This window comes from Mus musculus, chromosome 3 (genome assembly GCF_000001635.26).
Source record: "Mus musculus strain C57BL/6J chromosome 3, GRCm38.p6 C57BL/6J".
Lineage (NCBI taxonomy): Eukaryota > Metazoa > Chordata > Mammalia > Rodentia > Muridae > Mus > Mus musculus.
In genome coordinates, this window is record NC_000069.6 from 134,544,667 (window position 1) to 134,568,045 (window position 23,379).

A 23,379-nucleotide genomic window follows, 5' to 3' on the forward strand; every position below is an offset into this window, starting at 1 on the left:
TATCTGATCTTCATATAAGTTCTTTATTTTTATTAAGATTTAATTAGTAAGCATTTGTATATAATTATACAAATGTGTATACACGCACATATACACGTTTTTATACCATATTGGTATACTCTCTGTTTTTTTCCAGGAGTATTGTCTTAGTCAGGGTTTCTATTCCTGCACACACATCATGACCAAGAGGCAAGTTGGGGAGGAAAGGGTTTATTCAGCTTACACTTCCATACTGCTGTTCATCACCAAGGAAGTCAGGACTGGAACTCAAGCAGGTCAGGAAGCAGGAGCTGATGCAGAGGGCCATGGAGGGATGTTTCTTACTGGCTTGCTTCCCCTGGCTTGCTCAGCTTGCTTTCTTGTAGAACCCAAGACTGCCAGTCCAAGATGGCACCACCCATGATGGGTTTTTCCCCCTTGATCACTAATTGAGAAAATGTCTTATAGATGGAGCTCATGGAGGCATTTCTTCAACTGAAGCTTCTTTGTCTGTTAAAACTCCAGCCTGTGTCAAGTTGACACACAAAACCAGCCAGTACAAGTACTTGTAATATTTAACTTATTACAATATATACATAATCACATATTTTTCTGTGTGTGTGTGTTTTTTTTTTACTCCTTTTGCTCCTTCTTCTTTTTTCTCTTTTTTTCTTTTTTTCTTTCCTGTCTTTCTTTTTTTCCTTTGGGTCAGGGTGCCATGAGTCAGATTTGAAATTAGGTAGATGGTTGAGGCTCCTGATTTTTCTTCATTCACATCATCAAGGGCAGAAATTACAAGCATATATTACAATATAAAATTTGGGGCTGGGTATTATATTTTACCTTTATCCTAAACGCAGCAGAAATTCAACTTAGAACTTTGTGTGTTGGATAAGCACTGTGTCACTGATCCATACCACAAGGTTTTTGCTATATTTTCATTTGCCACTTTAATATATACATTATTTAATATTTATATCATTTTGCCTCTTCTGAATCTCTCTGCCTGGTTCTTCCATGGCTAAACCAATATTCTATTTATAATTTTAATTCTTTTTTGATTGGTTATTAAATAGCCTGAAAACATTTTTATTGCTTACACCAGAGATTAAAATGATGTATGAGGGATCTGGGGCACAAGTCCCTTCCGCTCGACTCGTGACTCGAGCCCCGGGCTACCTTGCCAGCAGAGTCTTGCCCAACACCCGCAAGGGTCCACACAGGACTCCCCACGGGACCCTAAGACCTCTGGTGAGTGGATCACAGTGCCTGCCCCAATCCAATCGCGCGGAACTCGAGACTGCGGTACATAGGGAAGCAGGCTACCCGGGCCTGATCTGGGGCACAAGTCCCTTCCGCTCGACTCGAGACTCGAGCCCCGGGCTACCTTGCCAGCAGAGTCTTGCCCAACACCCGCAAGGGCCCACACGGGACTCCCCACGGGACCCTAAGACCTCTGGTGAGTGGAACACAGCGCCTACCCCAATCCAATCGCGTGGAACTTGAGACTGCGGTACATAGGGAAGCAGGCTACCCGGGCTTGATCTGGGGCACAAACCCCTTCCACTCCACTCGAGCCCCGGCTACCTTGCCAGCTGAGTCGCCTGACACCCGCAAGGGCCCACACAGGATTCCACACGTGATCCTAAGACCTCTAGTGAGTGGAACACAACTTCTGCCAGGAGTCTGGTTCGAACACCAGATATCTGGGTACCTGCCTTGCAAGAAGAGAGCTTGCCTGCAGAGAATACTCTGCCCACTGAAACTAAGGAGAGTGCTACCCTCCAGGTCTGCTCATAGAGGCTAACAGAGTCACCTGAAGAACAAGCTCTTAACAGTGACAACTAAAACAGCTAGCTTCAGAGATTACCAGATGGCGAAAGGCAAACGTAAGAATCCTACTAACAGAAATCAAGACCACTCACCATCATCAGAACGCAGCACTCCCACCCCACCTAGTCCTGGGCACCCCAACACAACCGAAAATCTAGACCCAGATTTAAAAACATTTCTCATGATGATGATAGAGGACATCAAGAAGGACTTTCATAAGTCACTTAAAGATTTACAGGAGAGCACTGCTAAAGAGTTACAGGCTCTTAAAGAAAAGCAGGAAAACACAGCCAAACAGGTGATGGAAATGAACAAAACCATACTAGAACTAAAAGGGGAAGTAGACACAATAAAGAAAACCCAAAGCGAGGCAACGCTGGAGATAGAAACCCTAGGAAAGAGATCTGGAACCATAGATGCGAGCATCAGCAACAGAATACAAGAAATGGAAGAGAGAATCTCAGGTGCAGAAGATTCCATAGAGAACATCGACACAACAGTCAAAGAAAATACAAAATGCAAAAGGATCCTAACTCAAAACATCCAGGTAATCCAGGACACAATGAGAAGACCAAACCTACGGATAATAGGAATTGATGAGAATGAAGATTTTCAACTTAAAGGGCCAGCTAATATCTTCAACAAAATAATAGAAGAAAACTTCCCAAACATAAAAAAAGAGATGCCCATGATCATACAAGAAGCATACAGAACTCCAAATAGACTGGACCAGAAAAGAAATTCCTCCCGACACATAATAATCAGAACAACAAATGCACTAAATAAAGATAGAATATTAAAAGCAGTAAGGGAGAAAGGTCAAGTAACATATAAAGGAAGGCCTATCAGAATTACACCAGACTTTTCACCAGAGACTATGAAAGCCAGAAGAGCCTGGACAGATGTTATACAGACACTAAGAGAACAGAAATGCCAGCCCAGGCTACTATACCCGGCCAAACTCTCAATTACCATAGATGGAGAAACCAAAGTATTCCACGACAAAACCAAGTTCACACAATATCTTTCCACGAATCCAGCCCTTCAAAGGATAATAACAGAAAAGAAGCAATACAAGGACGGAAATCACGCCCTAGAACAACCAAGAAAGTAATCATTCAACAAACCAAAAGGAAGACAGCCACAAGAACAGAATGCCAACTCTAACAACAAAAATAAAAGGGAGCAACAATTACTTTTCCTTAATATCTCTTAATATCAATGGACTCAATTCCCCAATAAAAAGACATAGACTAACAGACTGGCTACACAAACAGGACCCAACATTCTGCTGCTTACAGGAAACCCATCTCAGGGAAAAAGACAGACACTACCTCAGAGTGAAAGGCTGGAAAACAATTTTCCAAGCAAATGGACTGAAGAAACAAGCTGGAGTAGCCATTTTAATATCGGATAAAATCGACTTCCAACCCAAAGTTATCAAAAAAGACAAGGAGGGACACTTCATACTCATCAAAGGTAAAATCCTCCAAGAGGAACTCTCAATTCTGAATATCTACGCACCAAATGCAAGGGCAGCCACATTCATTAGAGACACTTTAGTAAAGCTCAAAGCATACATTGCACCTCACACAATAATAGTGGGAGACTTCAACACACCACTTTCTTCAAAGGACAGATCGTGGAAACAGAAACTAAACAGGGACACAGTGAAACTAACAGAAGTTATGAAACAAATGGACCTGACAGATATCTACAGAACATTTTATCCTAAAACAAAAGGATATACCTTCTTCTCAGCACCTCACGGGACCTTCTCCAAAATTGACCATATAATTGGTCACAAAACAGGCCTCAATAGATACAAAAATATTGAAATTGTCCCATGTATCCTATCAGACCACCATGGCCTAAGACTGATCTTCAATAACAACATAAATAATGGAAAGCCAACATTCACGTGGAAACTGAATAACACTCTTCTCAATGATACCTTGGTCAAGGAAGGAATAAAGAAAGAAATTAAAGACTTTTTAGAGTTTAATGAAAATGAAGCCACAACGTACCCAAACCTATGGGACACAATGAAAGCATTTCTAAGAGGGAAACTCATAGCGCTGAGTGCCTCCAAGAAGAAACGGGAGACAGCACATACTAGCAGCTTGACAACACATCTAAAAGCCCTAGAAAAAAAGGAAGCAAATTCACCCAAGAGGAGTAGACGGCAGGAAATAATCAAACTCAGGGGTGAAATCAACCAAGTGGAAACAAGAAGAACTATTCAAAGAATTAACCAAACGAGGAGTTGGTTCTTTGAGAAAATCAACAAGATAGATAAACCCTTAGCTAGACTCACTAAAGGGCACAGGGACAAAATCCTAATTAACAAAATCAGAAATGAAAAGGGAGACATAACAACAGATCCTGAAGAAATCCAAAACACCATCAGATCCTTCTACAAAAGGCTATACTCAACAAAACTGGAAAACCTGGACGAAATGGACAAATTTCTGGACAGATACCAGGTACCAAAGTTGAATCAGGATCAAGTTGACCATCTAAACAGTCCCATATCACCTAAAGAAATAGAAGCAGTTATTAATAGTCTCCCAACCAAAAAAAGCCCAGGACCAGATGGGTTTAGTGCAGAGTTCTATCAGACCTTCAAAGAAGATCTAATTCCAATTCTGCACAAACTATTTCACAAAATAGAAGTAGAAGGTACTCTACCCAACTCATTTTATGAAGCCACTATTACTCTGATACCTAAACCACAGAAAGATCCAACAAAGATAGAGAACTTCAGACCAATTTCTCTTATGAATATCGATGCAAAAATCCTCAATAAAATTCTCGCTAACCGAATCCAAGAACACATTAAAGCAATCATCCATCCTGACCAAGTAGGTTTTATTCCAGGGATGCAGGGATGGTTTAATATACGAAAATCCATCAATGTAATCCATTATATAAACAAACTCAAAGACAAAAACCACATGATCATCTCGTTAGATGCAGAAAAAGCATTTGACAAGATCCAACACCCATTCATGATAAAAGTTTTGGAAAGATCAGGAATTCAAGGCCCATACCTAAACATGATAAAAGCAATCTACAGCAAACCAGTAGCCAACATCAAAGTAAATGGAGAGAAGCTGGAAGCAATCCCACTAAAATCAGGGACTAGACAAGGCTGCCCATTTTCTCCCTACCTTTTCAACATAGTACTTGAAGTATTAGCCAGAGCAATTCGACAACAAAAGGAGATCAAGGGGATACAAATTGGAAAAGAGGAAGTCAAAATATCACTTTTTGCAGATGATATGATAGTATATATAAGTGACCCTAAAAATTCTACCAGAGAACTCCTAAGCCTGATAAACAGCTTCGGTGAAGTAGCTGGATATAAAATAAACTCAAACAAGTCAATGGCCTTTCTCTATACAAAGAATAAACAGGCTGAGAAAGAAATTAGGGAAACAACACCCTTCTCAATAGTCACAAATAATATAAAATATCTTGGCGTGACTCTAACTAAGGAGGTGAAAGATCTGTATGATAAAAACTTCAAATCTCTGAAGAAAGAAATTAAAGAAGATCTCAGAAGATGGAAAGATCTCCCATGCTCATGGATTGGCAGGATCAACATTGTAAAAATGGCTATCTTGCCAAAAGCAATCTACAGATTCAATGCAATCCCCATCAAAATTCCAACTCAATTCTTCAACGAATTGGAAAGAGCAATTTGCAAATTTGTCTGGAATAACAAAAAACCTAGGATAGCAAAAAGTCTTCTCAAGGATAAAAGAACTTCTGGCGGAATCACCATGCCAGACCTAAAGCTTTACTACAGAGCAATTGTGATAAAAACTGCATGGTACTGGTATAGAGACAGACAAGTAGACCAATGGAATAGAATTGAAGATCCAGAAATGAACCCACACACCTATGGTCACTTGATCTTCGACAAGGGAGCTAAAACCATCCAGTGGAAGAAAGACAGCATTTTCAACAATTGGTGCTGGCACAACTGGTTGTTATCGTGTAGAAGAATGCGAATCGATCCATACTTATCTCCTTGTACTAAGGTCAAATCTAAGTGGATCAAGGAACTTCACATAAAACCAGAGACACTGAAACTTATAGAGGAGAAAGTGGGGAAAAGCCTTGAAGATATGGGCACAGGGGAAAAATTCCTGAACAGAACAGCAATGGCTTGTGCTGTAAGATCGAGAATCGACAAATGGGACCTAATGAAACTCCAAAGTTTCTGCAAGGCAAAAGACACCGTCAATAAGACAAAAAGACCACCAACAGATTGGGAAAGGATCTTTACCTATCCTAAATCAGATAGGGGACTAATATCCAACATATATAAAGAACTCAAGAAGGTGGACTTCAGAAAATCAAATAACCCCATTAAAAAATGGGGCTCAGAACTGAACAAAGAATTCTCACCTGAGGAATACCGAATGGCAGAGAAGCACTTGAAAAAATGTTCAACATCCTTAATCATCAGGGAAATGCAAATCAAAACAACCCTGAGATTCCACCTCACACCAGTCAGAATGGCTAAGATCAAAAATTCAGGTGACAGCAGATGCTGGCGAGGATGTGGAGAAAGAGGAACACTCCTCCATTGTTGGTGGGAGTGCAGGCTTGTACAACCACTCTGGAAATCAGTCTGGCGGTTCCTCAGAAAACTGGACATAGTACTACCGGAGGATCCAGCAATACCTCTCCTGGGCATATATCCAGAAGATGCCCCAACAGGTAAGAAGGACACATGCTCCACTATGTTCATAGCAGCCTTATTTATAATAGCCAGAAGCTGGAAAGAACCTAGATGCCCCTCAACAGAGGAATGGATACAGAAAATGTGGTACATCTACACAATGGAGTACTACTCAGCTATTAAAAAGAATGAATTTATGAAATTCCTAGCCAAATGGATGGACCTGGAGGGCATCATCCTGAGTGAGGTAACACATTCACAAAGAAACTCACACAATATGTATTCACTGATAAGTGGATATTAGCCCCAAACCTAGGATACCCAAGATATAAGATATAATTTGCTAAACACATGAAACTCAAGGAGAATGAAGACTGAAGTGTGGACACTATGCCCCTCCTTAGATTTGGGAACAAAACACCCATGGAAGGAGTTACAGAGACGGAGTTTGGATCTGAGATGAAAGGATGGACCATGTAGAGACTGCCATAGCCAGGGATCCACCCCATAATCAGCATCCAAACGCTGACACCATTGCATACACTAGCAAGATTTTATTGAAAGGACGCAGATGTAGCTGTCTCTTGTGAGACTATGCCGGGGCCCAGCAAACACAGAAGTGGATGCTCACAGTCAGCTAATGGATGGATCATAGGGCTCCCAATGGAGGAGCTAGAGAAAGTAGCCAAGGAGCTAAAGGGATCTGCAACCCTATAGGTGGAACAACATTATGAGCTAACCAGTACCCCGGAGCTCTTGACTCTAGCTGCATATATATCAAAAGATGGCCTAGTCGGCCATCACTGGAAAGAGAGGCCCATTGGACTTGCAAACTTTATATGCCCCAGTACAGGGGAATACCAGGGCCAAAAAGGGGGAGTGGGTGGGCAGGGAAGTGGGGGTGGGTGGATATGGGGGACTTTTGGTATAGCATTGGAAATGTAAATGAGTTAAATACCTAATAAAAAATGGAAAAAAAATGATGTATGAGAACTGTGTCTGCTATAAACACTGCAGTGTTACTATTGTTAATAAAAATCTGATATTTTCAAAAGTTACGAAATGACATGTATTTGCAGGTTTTATTGGTCTGAAGTTAATATTTATTGCTGCAGGATATTTGGCCAAACTGTGAATCCTGAGATTGTGTTATATACTGGAAAAGCCTGATTCTAGTTGTGGTGTGGCTCAGCCCTAGCACACACCTTTAAATCAGGAGCTTTCTGCTAAGTGTAAACAAGACTAAATAAAGTCAACCATGTGTCAAGAGTGGAGCAAGCAACCAGTGGAAAGGTAATGAGCATAGGAAAAAACCCACAGAGAGTAAGAGGAAGCCTGGAAGATGGATAGAGAGACACACAAAACGTAGAAGGGAGAGATGTTCAATTTGAAGAGATTTCGAGACAGGTTGGGGAAGGTGGGGAAGGAGAGTTTTCTTTTGGGAAAGTTGCAGAGGAGGAAGGTCAGTTAGCTCCTATCTTTGCCTCTCTGAGCTAGCAGGCTTTCACTCCAACATCTGGCTTCCGTGTCTTTATTGGTAAGATCAAACAACTGGGATTTTGTTAAAAAACAAAAATATATGTTATTCACTTCTTTTTGTTGTGGTTGAAATATTTTTTTTATTTTTTACTTTTTAAAAATTAGTCATTTTCTTTGTTTAAATTTCAGATGATATCCCCTTTCTCAGTTACCTCTCCACAACATTCCCATCCCATTCCCCTCTTCCCTGTCTCCTTTTTCCCTATGAGGATTCTCCTCCACCCATTCACCCACTCCTTTTCACTCCTCTAGCATCCTCCTACACTGGGGCATAAAGCCACCACAGGACCAAGGGTCTCTCCTCCCATTGATGGCAGGTAAGGCCATTCTCTGCTACATTTGTATCTGGAGCTATGACTTCCTCCAGGTATACTCTCTGATCCGTGGTTTGGTCTCTGGGAACTCTGGATGGTCCAATTAGTTAATATTGTTCATCCTATGGGGTTGCAATCCCCTTTAGCTCCTTCAGTGATTTTTCTAGCTCTTCCATTGGGGTCCTTGGGCTGAATCCGATGGTTGGCTATGAGCATCTGCATCGTGTGTTGGTCAGGGAATAGCCATAAGAGGCTCCTGTCAGCAAGAGTTTCTTGGCATCAGCTATAGTGTTGGGGTTTGGTGTCTGCAGATAGGATAGATCCCTAGGTGGGGCAGTCTCTCGATGGCCTTTATTTTTTCCACTTCTTAAGGAGTCTAGTAAAAGGAATATTTTTGATAATGCTAAAGGTTTTCACAAATATCTGCTACTAGTCATGCATGCTATCATTGTACATACATAGCCCTATGTTCCTGGGATGTACATACATAGCCTATGTTCCTGGGATGGCTCTGCTTTACTTCATACTGGAACAATATTTTTATGAATGTAAATTTTTATTAGATATTTTCTTCATTTACATTTCAAATGCTATCCTGAAAGTCCCCTATACCCCCACCACCCTGCTCCCCAACTCACTCACTCCTGCTTCTTGGCCCTGGCATTCCCATGTACTGGGACATATAAAGTTCGCAAGACCAAGGGCCTCTCTTCTCAATAATGGCTGACTAGGCCATCCTCTGCTACATATGAATCTAGAGACATGAGCTCTGAGGGTACTGATTAGTTCATATTGTTATTCCACTTATAGAGTCTTAAAATCATAAATCCCCTTATGATTTTAAATTTTAAATATGTCATCATATGCCTTCTGGATTTCATTGATTCAAATGATAAATAGGATACTTATTGGATTCTTTGTTTAATTTTTAGTAATGGATCATATTTGTCTGAATGCATAATTTTTTTTATTTTGTAGAGAACAAGGGGAACATATGGGAGGATTTGGAGGGAGAAAAGAGGAGAGGGAGATATTACAACTACATTAACCTCAAAAAGAAAACAAAAACGTTTCTTTTTGTATCTAGCTTATAATAGGTACATTGCAACAGGTCAAAATTCTAATTTATCAACTTCAGATTTGCTGTTAAAAATTTCTAAAAATTTTATAAAACCTTTAGCTTTTTTATTTTTGGTAAAATTATTATCCTTTTAAAATAACTTTAATTAGTATAGCTTTCAACTTCAAAATTATGTATTACCTTCTTACAATTTTCTTTATTCAGTGTGGTATTTTTGTTTGCTAGTTTATTTTCAGCAAAATTACCATCATAATTTCTATCAATAATAGACTGACAGAGATCTTTAAACTCTTCTTATTTGCTTGTTAGTTTGGTAGAGATAGTCTTGTATCATTGAAACTTGATGGGTATTCAAGAGATGCACAAAGATTATTCTTAAGTCTTTAGGTCAGTTTAATTTCTGATTGCTGAAGGAGCCCTATTCAATATTTAATAAATGTTGCCCACATTTAACTTTCCTGACTAGTATGCACATAGATGCAAGCCATTCCAAGGTCACTTTTCAGGGTCTTCTAATATTTTTGATCACATTAGTTTCGGTTGCATAATGTGCAACCTCGAGCAGAAATGATTCATCTTAATTATGTCTGCTATTTCAACCTAATAGGGTTCAATAGTTGGTCCTTGCTTGTCTGCTTGCCTTCAAGTAGACCGTGTAAGCAGCAAAGCTGATGAATGAGGATGTCATCCAACATTCCAGAATCCAAGGTTGCCTATTTTCACAGCGTCTGGTCCGTGCAAGCATGATTCTGAACAGCCCCAGGCCAGATGACAGAGACTCTTAATGCTCTTCCTCTGGTTCAGCATTTTTTTAGGGAAACCACTTCTCCAATTATTCTGTGACTTGGCTAACTTACAGAGAGGTAGAATGGTGATACTTGGCAGTGTTGCGTCAGTAGTTGTTTTAAAGGTGTCTATTTGCTAATATATTCAGTGATAAAAAAGGCATATCTCAGGGAGGGGGCTGGAGAGATGGCTCAGCGGTTAAGAGCACTGACTGGTCTTCCAAAGGTCCCGAGTTCAAATCCCAGCAACCACATCGTGGTTCACAACCATCTGTAATGAGATCGGATGCCCTCTTCTGAGGTGTCTGAAGACAGTTACACTGTACTTACATAAATAAATAAATAATAAATCTTTTTTTAAAAAGGCATTCCTCATGACTGAATTTGTCTCTGAGTTGCACCTAAATAAATATGACAAAAATTCAGATAACTCTCCATGGATAAATATAGTGTATATGAAAAAACTTAAAATTAGTTTCAAAGTATGGTAGATTTCTGTTTTACCTCAGAAACTATGAAGATAAAATTTAAATGTGAGATACCTAAATCATGGAAAATCCTAAATGTAAGCCTGGCTAAAAATTCACAAGCAAATAGAGAAGAGCAGATTGTAAGAAAGGAATTTCATGAAAAGCTGGATTAGTTTAATATGAAAGTAGATGATTAAAAGATTGAATCCAGGTGACTTATTGAAAAGAAATGTTGGAAATTGTCTATATTCATAAAAACAGAAATGTATGTACTGCTTTAGAGAGACTCCTGAAGGGAACCAATGGACTAAAGAGATGAGATCTGGAAGGTATGCTCAACACAATGCCGGTGGTGGTGAGCACACAAAATCCAAAAGCAGTAACAACGTACTTCTTTCTTTTTGTTAATTAATCTTTTATATTTTTCTTATTTAAAACAAAATTTCAATTTAAGTATATTTTGATCAAATTCTTTCCTTCTCCCTTGTTTGTATAGATCTTTATTCTTCCCTATCCACCCAACTTTAAGTTCTTTCTCAAAAAAAAACCACTAAAAACCTAATGCCACAATACACCTCAAACCTAGAATACAAACGACCACTTTACCACCTCCCTACCTCCCCACCTCCCCCAAAATGCCCACCATTCTGTAACCAAATAACTGCAGAGACACAAAAGCTATGGAGTCAGGTACTCCTAAATGTGAGATCTGCCTCAAGGTGTTGATACACCCAGTGTCATTCCATTGGAGAAAATTGATTTTTTTTCCTCCCACAAAGTATAAATGATAGTTCAGTTGTCAATATTTACCTTAGTGGCTAGGTTTGCACTCATTCGTTCATTCATTCATTCATTCATTCATATCTTTAAAATATAGCAAAATAAAATATAAGATAAAACTAAAACTATCATATCAAGTCAGACAAGACAGACCAACCAAAGGAAAAGAGCCCAAGAGAAAACAGAAAAATCCAAGACCCACTTGTTTGCAAAATCAGGAATCCCATAAACACATTAAACTGGGAGCCATAATATAAGTGCATAATATAATATGCTATGAGATATGTGTAGGCCCTGTGCATGCTCCTTCAGTATCCATGAGTTCATATGGGCCTTGCTCATGTTGATTTATCAGGCCTTGTTTTCTTGGTATTCTCCATTTGCACTGGTTCTTAGACTCTTTCTGCCTCCTCTTCTGAGGGGTTCCCAAACTGTTAAGGGGAGGGATTTGATGGAGACATCTCATTTAGGGCTGCATGTACTAAGGACTTTCTTCTCTATGTATAATGTCTGGCCGTGGGTCTCTACTTTTTCCCCCATCTAAAAATATGCCTCTTGTGGAAAAAAAATAACCATACTGTTTAGAGCATATACGGCAAATTTGATCCTGATTGTACCATGATAGAACTTTCATAGACAGTTAGTAAAGATGTGGAAAGTTAAAAAGGAAAGATTTAGTTTAATTTAGTCCAAGATTAGCTACAAGGAACAAATGGAGTTGCCTCCAAAAATCTCCTTTTTTTTTTTATTTATTACGTATTTTCCTCAATGACATTTCCAATGCTATCCCAAAAGTCCCCCATACCCTCCCAACCACTTCCCTACTAACCCATTCTCATTTTTTTGGCCCTGGCGTTCCCCTGTACTGGGGCATATAAAGTTTGTGTGTCCGATGGGCCTCTCTTTCCAGTGATGGCCGACTAGGCCATCTTTTGATGCATATGTAGCTAGAGTCAAGAGCTCCGGGGTACTGGTTAGTTCATAATGTTGTTGCACCTACAAGGTTGCAGATCTCTTTAGCTCCTTGGATACTTTCTCTAGCTCCTCCATTGGGGGCCCTGTGATCCATCCAATAGCTGACTGTGAGCATCCACTTATGTGTTTGCTAGGCCCCTGCCTAGTCTCACAAGAGACAGCTATATCTGGGTCCTTTCAGCAAAATCTTGCTAGTGTATGCAGTGGTGTCAGCGTTTGGAAGCTGATTATGGGGTGGATCCCTAGATAAGGCAGTCTCTAGATGGTCCATCCTTTTGTCGCAGCTCCAAACTTTGTCTCTGTAACTCCTTCCATGGGTGTTTTGTTCCCAATTCTAAAAAGGGGCACAGTGTCCACACTTTGGTCTTCATTCTTCTAGAGTTTCATGCATTTGGCAAATTGTATCTTATATCTTGGGTATACTAAGTTTTGGGCTAGTATCCACTTATCAGTGAGTACATATTGTGTGAGTTCCTTTGTGATTGGGTTACCTCACTCAGGATGATGCCCTCCAGGTCCATCCATTTGCCTAGGAATTTCATAAATTCATTCTTTTTAATAACTGAGTAGTACTCCATTGTGTAAATGTACCACAATTTCTGTATCCATTCCTCAGTTGAGGGGCATCTGGGTTCTTTCCAGCTTTTGGCTATTATAAATAAGGCTGCTATGAACATAGTGGAGCATGTGTCCTTCATACCCGTTGGGACATCTTCTGGATATATGCCAAGAAGAGGTATTGCTGGATCCTCCGGTAGTACTATGTTCAATTTTCTAAGGAACCGCCAGACTGATTTCCAAAGTGGTTGTACAAGCTTGCAATCCCACCAACAGTGGAGGAGTGTTCCTCTTTCTCCACATCCTCCTCAGCATCTGCTGTCACCTGAATTTTTGATCTTAGCCATTCTGACTGGTGTGAGGTGGAATCTCAGGGTTGTTTTGATTTGCATTTCCCTGATAATTAAGGATGTTGAACATTTTTTCAGGTGCTTCTCAGCCATTCGGTATTCCTAGGGTGAGAATTCTTTGTTCAATTCTGAGCCCCATTTTTTAATGGGGTTACTTGATTTTCTGGAGTCCACCCTCTTCAGTTCTTTATATATATTGGATATTAGTCCCCTATCTGATTTAGGATAGGTAAAGATCCTTTCCCAATCTGTTGGTGGCCTTTTTGTCTTATTGACAGTATTTTTTGCCTTGCAGAAGCTTTGCAGTTTCATGAGGTCCCATTTGTCGATTCTCGATCTTACAGCACAAGCCATTGCTGTTCTATTCAGGAATTTTTCCCCTATGCCCATATCTTCGAGGCTTTTCCCCACTTTATGGCTATCTTGCCAAAAGCAATCTACAGATTCAATGCAATCCCCATCAAAATTCCAACTCAATTCTTCAATGAATTAGAAAGAGCAATCTGCAAATTCATCTGGAATAACAAAAAACCTAGGATAGCAAAAACTCTTCTCAAGGATAAAAGAACCTCTGGTGGAATCACCATCCCTGACCTAAAGCTTTACTACAGAGCAATTGTGATAAAAACTGCATGGTACTGGTTTAGTGACAGACAAGTAGACCAATGGAATAGAATTGAAGAACCAGAAATGAACCCACACACCTATGGCCACTTGATCTTTGACAAGGGAGCTAAAACCATCCAGTGGAAGAAAGACAGCATTTTCAACAAATGGTGCTGGCACAACTGGTTGTTATCATGTAGAAGAATGAGAATCGATCCATTCCTATCTCCTTGTACTAAGGTCAAATCTAAGTGGATCAAGGAACTTCACATAAAACCAGAGACACTGAAACTTATAGAGGAGAAAGTGGGGAAAAATCTCCTTTTTTTTAAACAATCAACTTTTTTGTGTTTAATATTCCATTTCTTTTTATTGTTTTAGAATTTCATACATGTAACTAATGTGTTTAGATTCATTACCTACCCATTATGCTTCTCCTCTAATTCCTTGTCTATTCCCCCACCGCTTTCCATTCATTTTATGTGCTCATAATGTTAGATGCACCAAGGGCACCGAGTGATGCCTGCCCACATGCAGAGATGTAGGACAATCTACTGGGGCAGCTGAGGTAGTCACTCAAGGGGCTACAGCCTTGAAGAAAACTGCTTCTTGCTTGTGAAATAGCCATCGGTTGGCAATAACAATTCAGATGAATTTGTCTTTTTTTTTTCTTTTTTAGATGTTAAAGATTCCTTCGTCCTTTTTTCATAAGTCAAAGGATTATCTCGGTTGATTCTTTCTCTGAGGGTGTCCCTACTCACCTATTTTATTTAGCTCCCCCTTAGTTCCCAAGTTGAATTCCATGAAGTTTTTCTTCTCTATGCATTTTATATATCATTTTTGACTATTTTTCCCATTCACAGTGGGATTTTAGAGTAGCAATATTTTAATAAATAATTCTTTAATGTATGCAGAGGAAACTGAATTATATAATAGTCTATGATTTTTCTTTTACTTTCCTAAAAATAATAAATATAAATATACCAAACATTTTAAATGTTATAATAAAATATTTGTAATCTTTCCTAAATTTATTAGTAATGATGCAATCCAAAGTAAAAAAGGAAGTTCTTGCTTTGTTATATTTAAAAATATAAGCAAGAAGATAATTCAGTCTGGCTTTGAAGGGTTTCATCTACTATCGTGATATTTTTATACACATAGAATTAGAAAATGCATTATATCATCTTGTGCAACATTATAATTAACACTTGTACAATATAACTCATATTCTTCAACTCATGCTAAGTGCTCCCTGAAGACAGTGAAAGTATGAATTGATGTCTTTATAAAGCAGCATTAGGAGATTCAAAAACAATGCCAAGGCCTATAATTACATTAGGACTGATTCATGGATTATACCAAGAATAATTTTGTACCTTAGCATGGGCATTGCATAAATAACTTTAAAACTTAGCATAAGCTAAACAAATCTGAGCAAAGGTGAGAAGTGGGTTTTCCTAAACTTTACATACAGTCATTAGTACTCTTATTAGCTCCTGTAAATGACCACAAGCTATTATAACATTCTCTATTTAGAGTCTGAGCTAAAAAGACTATTCACTGAGTATGGAACTCCAGAAGAATAGCTAAGTGATAATGGAGTCCAATTTACATCACTGAAGCGCCAAACCTTTCTTAGCTCAAATGGAGTGAAATATATTCATTTTCCTCTACTCAAGCTTTCTACTAATGGCCTCGCTCAGCACTTTGGACAGTTGCTCATGTAAGCACTTTTTGCTGTAAAGAGGAGGCTGCACAGAGCCACAGCAGCTGCCTAATGCTCAGTTGTCCTTCTGTTGCTTAAGGATGTTCACTTACCATTACATGAACTTTCCAGGCTGTTAGTTCTGGTCAGACACAAGAACTACCCTTTCTTGATCTCATAGACCCAGAAAAAGCATCATGAGCTTTTGGAACTAAGCGATTTAAAGAAAGGGGAATTGAGGATTAGGAATTGAGTCACGAAATATATCTCTTTAAATCATATTTATGAGGTATTGGTTGTTTGATATATTTACTAAAAATGTAATGACACAAGAAAAGGAGAATGTCAACAAGTACAAAAAGGAAAGAAATAGCATATTTTTATGCTGGTAAATATGTATTTTCTTAGAACCTCAATATGAAGGAACTATATGAGGAGCATGTATTTGGAATGTCTTCATTCAGCATCACATGGTAAATAAGATACAATGAGAATAATTAAGTCTAAATTGTGCTTACAGACAACTTTTAAATAAGGAAATGTGCACCTAATACTAGATTAAATTTGTATTTACATAGACATGTAAATTTTCAAATGAGTATAGTTAAATAATCTATGAGCTATAGTCAGAATATCTAAGCAGAAATATTACCACTATGTTTATTTATTCAGTAATTATAGTCCTGTAGTATTTTTTGTAGTTTCCTAAACATTTTCTTTCCAAAGCATGGATAACATAGTTTTTTTGCATGCTTTCCTATGCTGTCATTGTTATATGGCAATAATAGCATAAAACGTTATGGTTCTATGCCCCAGTATAGGAGAATGCCAGGGCCAGGAAGCAGGAATGGGTGGGTTGGTGACCAGGGGGAAGAGAGAGAGAGTGGGGCTTTTTGGAGAGGAAACCAGAAAAGAGGATAACATTTGAAATGTAAATAAAGAAAATATCTAATAAAAAAGAAGTTATAAGAAATACAAAATGTTTTCATATTTATTTTGAATATATTTTCAACTTAAAATTGCTATAATGATTTTATCTATTTGTTTCAAATTTATCTTTTCATTAATTTAACAAAAATATTTCTTCCAATAACCTGAGATATTTAATTTTAGCTGAAATATTTACAATTACCCTTACATGATATGCAACCTATAAGAGCACTATACCACTTGGAATAAAACAAAAGTAATATTTGTGCTAACTTGTGTGGGAGGATTAGATACTTGACAGAGCAGAAGACCCAAAATGAAGGACAAAAGAGACAGATTTGGAAGAAAAATAGCTAGTGGAAAGACTGTTTCAAAGAAAATGGCCTTCCCAAATGTGTTAGGATATTGTATAGTGTACCCTTTTAGCAAGAAGGACACAAAGTCTTTCAGAATATCTTGTCTCTCACTGTCTAGTAAGATATATAGATGAGTGTCACAAGAGGAAAATAAATACAAGTCTTACAAGATGGAGGAGTTTACATCTAATGTAGGTCTTATTTTATGTGTTGGTTCAACATGCGCTAACTAGTAATGTTTGTCATTAATAAAACTTCCAGGAACTTATAAGGGTGACCCTAGCTAAGACTCTTAGCAATAGAGGATATGGAACTTAAGATGGTCATCTCCTGTAACTAGGCAAGACTTCCAACAGAGGGATGAGAACATCACCCCACCCACAAAACCTTCAACCCACAATTTGTCCTGTCTACAAGATGTGCAGAGATAAAGATGTAGCAGAAATTGAGAGAATGGCTAATCAATAACTGGCACAACCTGAGACCTATACCATGAGAAAGAGCCCATTATTAATGATGCTCTGCTATACCTGCAGACAGGAACCACCCACAGTTGCCCTCTGAGAGGCTTCACCCAGCTACTGATGGAGACAGACGCAGAGACAATCATTAAGCAGCACTAAGGGAATTTTTTAAAAATATTTTTATTATTATATATTTTCCTCAATTACATTTAGAATGCTATCCCAAAAGTCCCCCATACCCCCCCCACTTCCCTACCACCCATTCCCATTTTTTGGCCCTGGCGTTCCCCTGTACTGGGGCATATAAAGTTTGCGTGTCCATTGGGCCTCTCTTTCCAGTGATGGCCGACTAGGCCATCTTTTGATAAATATGCAGCTAGAGTCAAGAGCTCCGGGGTACTGGTTAGTTCATAATGTTGTTCCACCTATAGGGTTGCAGATCCCTTTAGCTCCTTGGGTACTTTCTCTAGCTCCTCCATTGGGGGCCCTGTGATCCATCCAATAGCTGACTGTGAGCATCCACTTCTGTGTTTGCTAGGCGCCGGCCTAGTCTCACAAGGATTGAAGAAGCTGGATGGGTCAAGAACACGATCATAAAAGAACCTACAGAATCAACTAACATGGGCCTGTGGGGGCTCACAGGGACTGAACCACCAACCAAAGAGCACGCATGGGTCGGATACAGGCTGCTCACACATATATAACATATATGCAGCTTGGTCTTCATGTGAGACCCTCTAACAACTGGAGCATGGCTGTGACTCTGTCTCCTGACTGTGGACAGGTAGGATATCCATGAGAGGACTTCCCTTCTCTGAGGAGGAAGGTAGGAGGGGTTGTGCAGAAAGAAGAGGGGGTACTTGGAGGAGAAAGACAATGGGAAGCTGCAATTAGGATGTAAAATTAAAATTAATTAGTTAATTAATTTTATAAAAGAAAAGAAAGCTTTGACGTTGTAGAACGTGAATGATAATCTTTAGTATAAGAACTTGATTATTACCGATGACTAAATTGAGATGGTTTCTCAGTAAGAAGGAAGAAGTCAATCTGAGCCTTAAAATCATAGCCATACAAGTAACATTATATAGATTGAACAGGCTGTGTGTGTGTGGGGGGGTGTGGGTGTGTGTATGTGTGTGTGGGGTGTATGTGCGTGTGGGGGTGTATGTGTGTGTGGGGGTGTATGTGCGTGTGGGGTGTATGTGTGTGTGTATGTGTGTATGTGTGTGTATGTGTGTGTATGTGTGTGTGTTTGTATGTATGTGTGTGTATATGTGTGTGTTTGTATGTATGTGTGTGTATATGTGTTTATGTGTGTGTATATGTGTGTATGTGTGTGTGTGTAATTTGTATGTATGCGTTCTACATATATATTAGACACTACCCCAATATCTAGACTCAAATTTGAAACCCAACTGAGTAAAGCTCTGGAGTTCTGGAATTGCAAATACACTCTGCTACTTCTATACTTATCCAAAAAAAGTATTTTGTGTTAATTTTATCAAGTGATACTCTTTAAAAAATTATTTAACTTAAGGAAATTCTCATTTATCTCCCCACACTCTTTCCTCCAAGATTCCTTCAACAGCTTATTTGATTTTCTTTAGCCCTGGATCCATTTATTTAAAGAAATTATAAGGTTTTGTGGCACAAGAGTCACAGATCTAGCAGAATGCATTTAGAGACCATCTCGAGACTCATAAGCTTTGTGATGGAATAGCAAGTTTGAGCCATTGTCATTCTACATCCCCTGTAAAATGAGAATTGAGATGGAACAGTGTAATGTGACTGATTATCACAAGGAGGAGCACTATGAATGCATTTGAATGTATAGCAATCTACTTTGGTCCTCCCTTGGCTTTCTGGTTTCCTATAACAGTGTGGCCTTCATCCTTCCCTTTATGGCCTCTTTGGGTTTAGCATTCCATTAAGAAATTTCAAATCATTCAATTTCAAGTGAAGATAACCTACACTTTGGACACGGTACATGTCTGTAATCCCAGTATTAAGGAGGAACAGGCAATAGGCTTGATACTTGGCTGGCCTGCTTTGTAAAGCAAGTACCAGGCCAATCTGGGCAACTGAATATGACTGTCTTTTTAAAAGCTGGAGAAAGGGAAGGGTGGGTGGAAGGAAGAAGAGGAAGTGGTGTTCTGTTTCAAGTTTTTCTCATTTAGCTTTTAACCTTCCTTTGGGCTCTTTGTGTGCCAAATGATCTCAGTGCCTTTGGGAAAACACAGCAAACCCACAACTTTAAGCAATTTTCAAATAATGGGATATTGTTTTGTATTTTTATGCATTTATTTTTTTTTGCAATTGCTTAGCATTTAGGTAACTTTTACAACATAATCAAGTTTCTCGATTCTAAAGAGTCTATAAGACTACTTTCTTGTTTGATTTCAGCTGTATATGTGAGTCAGTATGGTTTAAGAATCCCAGGCAGGGTTTATGATAAGTGTGATCCAATTGAAGAACACAAAGGACTGGTGTATCTGTGACCATGGCTGACAGGCTGTAGGAACAGTAATCCTGGTGAATGATGGGGTCACTGCCTCGTGATGGACTCCAACTGAGAATTTCAGAATATATCTATCTTTTCAGAAACAGACTATCAGAATCTTTTGTCAATAAAACTTTAACTCCTGTGTGTTCTGAAGCTGATAGTCCATTGTGATGCACAGTGTTGGGTCTGGTCCAGACAACCAGCGAATAACTCAGAACTCTTTGCTACAAAAGAGAGAATTTGGCTAGAAAATACTATTCTTCAGTATGTGAAATAAAACAAAGGAAACCTAACCAAGCTGGGCACATTTATCGCTGCCTAGACATAAGTGTGCTTCCAACAAGAGAGCATGTGTTCTTATAAAAAGTTTCTGAATGGAAGGGCTGTGAATTAGATCATATATAAAAGGGCCAACAATTCCCTATGGCTGGATATGTCCTCTTTGTGATTTAGGATGATTCTGTGGCATTGCCTACTAACTTATTGCATTTGTGCAATGAACTCTGGGAGCTTTAAAGACTCGTGTCTCATGGACAAATCTAATGTTTTCTTATGAAGCATTTTTTTTTTTACATTCATGATTCTTCTTCTTATCATTCAATTCTAAACAGTGTGTTTGGGAGTTTCAAATGTTCTTAGAATCATGTTAGTATTACATGATTACAAAAACTGGATTCTCACTATGGCTTTTTGTGGTGTTTCTTTCATTGAATTTTTCTTTTTTAACTTTCCCCATCATCCCCATAGTTCCTATTCTGTGATATTTTTGGTCTCGTAGAGAATTAGCTTAACTTCTCTCAAATTTTCTGTCTATAAATGCAAATATCTTTAGGTCTTGGAACTGTATGACTAAGATTGAATGCCACAATATTTAATACCTCCTCCTCAGGTCCTAGGAATGTAAAATATCTGAAACTCCCCAAACTAGTTTTACTATTATGTTTTTATATATTGAGGCACTAAAAATTTTATATTAACTTAAGGGAAATTTCTGAAATTCTAAAGCTTTTAAGATGAATGAGGACATTTCAAAAATATTAAATGAAATAAGAACATGTATTAAGGAAAAGAAAGCTTTGCTATGTAAGAGAATTGATTATGTTGTTCACAAAATTGGCAAAAATAGTAATATCTTTGATTTTTAGTAATAATATTCCATCTCAAATATTATTAAGTATGCTTAAAAGTTAAACCTACATTTTTAAAATGGATTACCATATTAGTTTGAGTGACTACTGTCTCAGTTTGAAGACACAAATTCCAGTGTGTGTGGTCCTGTTGAGCCCAGAATTTGAGAATTATAGCTGCTTATTTTTCTTCCACTTACCATTAAGCTTTAAATGATATCAGTAGGAATTTGAAAATGTTATTTTTGCCTCTACATAACCCTGAAATATTCTATTGCAATCATGGGATGTACTCACTCTCTAAATAATTCTCTGTTTTCTAAAGCAGATACTGCTTCAGGCTCTGAGATCTTCACAGTGAACTGGCCAAAAAAGCAAAGGCTCCCTTTCCTAGGCTATTCTGTTCAATCATTCATTTCAAGAAGGACTGACGGGGAGTGATGAGGAGAGGTGCGAGCACTAGCAAACAGAGTACATTCACTTTTATTTTTCTATTTTGGAAGTACATAAAGGATTGCTTTCAGACCACACACCTCAGCCCGTGACATAACATTGAAAAGCACTATTAGCAAAAGATTATATACACTGTGAATTTTTTACTTTGCCAGTATATCAACATTAACATGTCTTCCATCAATATAAAAATATGTGACCCAGCAATAAAAGTAATCATTTAAACATTCAATACCACTTATAAATGTAAGGGGTATGTGTTTTATTCAATTTCAACTACTACCTATACACTAAAACAACAGGCCATAATTTTTCAGAATCTTTAAAATAGTGATATTATAAAATTACATCAAAGGCTTCTAGAGTATTCCTTCAATAGTACACCACACACAAAGTTTACATAAAAAGCTGAAGACTATTGTACAAAGCTGTTAATATTGTTATCTTTAATATATAAACTTTGAAGTCATTTAATGTATTACCATAGTAATCATGAAATTAATATTTGAGTATTACTTACATAGGTATCTATCAGTTATGTTATAACTCAGCACGTTTTACTTTGATCACCTCATGGGTCCAAAAATATCCTGAGGTGTTTTACATCACTATTGTATATTGCAATTATGAAATTAATATTTACATGAATTTACATGACTCATATGTGACATGATATCAGAAATTGTAAATGTGCTATTCCACAAAACAGTTTCATTTCAATATAGTTCTATTTTTTGAGACAAAATGATGAAGCACAGACCTATATTTCAATCATAATTACTCCCAGTAGAGATTTTCTAGGCTATATCAAATAGAGAAATATGTTTAAGCTTTTCACTTAAGTGTGCTTCACTTAACACACTTAATCGTAATAACAGGGAATGGAAGAACAGGAAACATAGTATTTGTGTTAAAGAATATGTGGAAATGAAAAATGCTAACATTCAACAAACTTTCTTTCAGATATATTAGATAAATTCACTTACAAATTCAAATAATATTTCAAACACCAAGAATCCTTAATACATTTAAACATAGTTTGATTTTTAAAGTAGATCAGTATATCATTCATTCTTCATGACTGAATTTCCAAAGTCCATCCTTCCAACATGCCAAAGGCATGTCTACTAAACAGACTTCGACTGTTCAATAACACATATTACCATGGAAAGGTAAACACCATCATTAAATCACAAGTAAATGGGTACTGTAATGCTCTGTGCATTGAGAATGTTGTTTAGGCCACATGGAAGATGAAATTGCAACAGTGAAAGGGAAAGCAAGAGCCCCTACTTGGAAAACAAGGTTTCAACCTTCCTTATGTTGCAATCCACCATTTAATATAATTCCTCCCATAGTGCTGACCCCCAACCATAAAATTATTTTCCCTCTTACTTCATAACTGTAATTTTGCTACTGTTAGTAATAATAATGTAAATATCTATACTTTCTGATGGTCTTAGATGACCCCCAAAGCCATTGCAACCCACAGGTTAAAAGATCAAAAATTCAGGTGACAGCAGATGCTGGTGAGGATGTGGAGAAAGAGGAACACTTCTCCATTGCTAGTGGAATTGCAAGCTTGTACAACCACTCTGGAAGTCAGTCTGGTGGTTCCTCAGAAAATTGGAGATAGTACTACCGGAAGACCCAGCAATACATCTCCTGGGCATATACCCAGAAGATGTTCCAACTGGTAATAAGAACACATGCTCCACTATGTTCATAGCAGCCTTATTTATAATAGCCAGAAGCTGGAAAGAACCCAGATGTCCCTCAACAGAGGAATGAATACAGAAAACGTGGTACATTTACACAATGGAGTACTACTCAGCTATTAAAAACAATTAATTTATGAAATTCTTGGGCAAA